Genomic DNA, 3,091 nt, shown 5'->3' with positions numbered 1-3,091 from the left:
GATTTAAGGAATTCTGTTTCCTGGAGGCAAACCCATCCCCTTCCGATCTCTTTTCTAGAAGTCCAAAAGGTTTTGTGACTCTTTTGGACACCAAAAAGAATGAGCAAGCAAACAGGTAGCTTGGTTTTAAAACTTAATACTGTGCATCGCATAGAGGAGAATTAAACATTGGGGCCTGTGTCTGGTGATTTCAGACCAGTGCTGCAAAAGTTCAAGCTACAGGAAGAACTGACTTAATGACGGCAGGTCCATTGTCTCAGTGTAACCTGCATTTTTCTGCACAGGTTTATAAAAGCACTTTAAAAAGACACCATTTTTAAAAGGAAAGGCTATAGTTGAGAGCCTTTTCAGCCTGAAAAATGTGTCTGATCTGAGATTACAAAGGGCTCAAAGGGACCTTCCTGTCCTTGGCTATTTTCAAATGAGGGCTTCCTCTCCTTTTTAATACCTATTATTTAATTTTTATTAATCAATTAATTAAATACAACAATTTAATTAATTGATGTGATTAATTTTAATCACATCAATTAGATGTTAATTCTTAAGTTCATACAAACCTATGGTGCAGCATCAAATACATAATCTTCATCAAAGGTAATGATGGCAGCGATACTGGATTTGGTCAGGACCAGCTTTTCCTCTGTATCATTCAGCTGAACTCTCTTTACTTGCCAATTGTTTGGTGGTTTGGTGTTTGTTTGTGGGGGTTTTGGTTTGGTGTCCCCCCTATTTCTGTTTTCAAATACACAGCAGCACTAACAGCATTCATCGTGATTGTTGCTATTTGTCTTACAGAGGCTCAGATTCGAGCTTTAGGGATCAGTTCCTGTCAGGGAGCAGAGATGGGAATCAGTTTTTGCAGCTAAATGAAGGTAACTAAATGACTGAATAAGATTGACCTAAAATACAAGTTTAATTGTTTAATCTAATTTTTACTGCAGCTTTCTCTCCTCCCTCCCCTCCCCCCTTCCTCAATTATTTTTTATACCTCCTTTAGAACCCCTTATTTTTGTGGTTACTTTTCTCAATCAACTTAGTAGCTACAGAAGTGAGCATCTGGGACGCGGCTAAGTCCCGTTGTGAACCCTTTCCCCTCACAGAAGCGCTGACAAAACTCGCCCGGGTACAAGCTCAAGCCTGAGCCCGTGGGGCTGGACGGGGACGATCACCGTGGCCCTCCGTTGGTCCGAGGGCCGCTATTGAGAGGGTCGAGGAGGAGGAGGCAGAGGCGGAAGGGGCAGCGCAGAGGCCTCCCTGAGGCGGGAACGGCTCCGGGGCGTTACCTCAGCCGGGCGCCTCCATTTGAAATCAAACCGCCTCCGCGCTCCCCATTGGCTTCGCCGCGCACTCACGTGACCGCCTCTCGCCAATCGCGGACCCGCGCGCGCCTTTTCGAAACCCTTTCCGTCCTCTTCGTGTTTTCTCCTTTAGTTTTTTTCTCCTTCCGCCACTTCAAGCCGAAAGAGTCCGGTGGCCGCGGGGCTCCTCTCCCGGCCGGGCTGGCGGGCTCGGTGTGTGTCTCCCTGAGCCATGCCGGCTGTCAGCAGGTGACGGTGATGACGGTGACGACGGTGACGGTGCGTTCGCAGCCGCCTGCACGCTGGCAGTGCCCGGTTTCGGCGCGGCGCAGGGATACAGCGGCTGGGAAGGTGCAAGGGCCCTGTGAGGAGGCCGCTGGCGCGCGCGGGAAGGCGCAGTCTGACAGGAACGGGAGGGTGGCGGGCCTGGGGGGGCGACAGCGCTGCTGCCACATCGGGCCCTCGGCGAGACGGCTCCGCTCCGCCGCAGGTAGGAAGCGCTTGGGGCGGTGGGTGAGAGCGGCTTCGTGGAGAGGATGTGCTGTCCCCGGTGTGTGTGTTGGGGGGGGTCAGGCCGGGAGAACGCGGCTTTGGTGCTCAGGGAGGTGTTGCTTTGAGTTGGTTCACCTCAGTGGCTGTTCTCTTCCCGACCGCCGGCCCGTCCTGCCGAGGGGGCTGCGTGGAGCCTGGGCTTGTAACAGCCCCGCGAGTTCGGGTTCTGCGGGTCGTGTGGTGTTTTTCGCTGGTTGACGCTGGTGGAAACTGAACGGGGCGGTTTGAATAAGGAAAGCTGAAGATTGCAGTTTCTTGTAACGCATACGTAAAGGCTTTCCTGAAGGGTGCTGTCATATTTGTCCTGAGGTGCGTTTTGTCGGGGCTTTTTCCCAGCAAATGTTTTATCGTGTGAAACCGAGCATAAAAGTTCAGAAGTATCGCTCTTAACTGCATTTAGTTTCCATGTGTTTAGCTTGCCACCTTCGAGTATATAGTGTGCTTGATGTGTGTTTTCTTGAGGGTTGCTTGTACTTCGTGAAACAAGAAGTTCTTCCCTGTGAGGGTGCTGAGGCTCTGGCGCAGGGTGCCCTTCCAACACAAACATTCTATGGGTCTGTGATTCGTGGCACACACATATATGAAAGGATCTGTGTACCGGGCTGTGCAAATGCTGTAGGATGTGAAGGTTTTTTTTCTGAGGGAGGGAGTTTGCAAGTTAAACACTGCTACTTCTTCTGCTTTCCTGCTGCACTTGCCATCTCTGCCGTACGGGTAGCCTACCAGATCACAACAAACCTTTCAGCTGTCTTCCTTTGAGGTCATGCCACAATCTCCTTCAGGAGGATACAGTTGTAGTCAGTTGGTTTCTGTTTACTTTAAAATCAGGTCTGAGAATGTCTATGTAGATAAGAGAATGTGCAATGTTTAGGTGAGTGGCTTTACACGGAAATACTTGTAAGTTGCTTATGGGATGAAATATACCATGTGGTGCCTCTGAATTTTTGCAAAGGCAGCAAATACCTATTGTCTGTGTAAAAGTGGTATAACTGAGTTGACGTGAACTGGTTTCTTCCACCCTGTGTGTGGTTAGAGTGGCCTCATGGTAGACAGCTCTCAGTTTTCCACACAGGCAAGCACATGTAAATAGCACTGAGGCTCTTATGTTGTACACTGGAAAATGGTTCTTGAACATAAGTAAGAAAGATAATGACACTGATTTGCTTTCCTAAATATCTAACACACTATTTGGATGGGTAATTTTGATGTTCCTTTATAGGTAATATTCTTTACGTTTGACG

This window comes from Psittacula echo, assembly GCF_963264785.1.
Source record: "Psittacula echo genome assembly, chromosome: 6".
Classification (NCBI taxonomy): Eukaryota; Metazoa; Chordata; class Aves; order Psittaciformes; family Psittacidae; genus Psittacula; species Psittacula echo.
Note: the sequence above shows the minus strand (reverse complement) of the source record.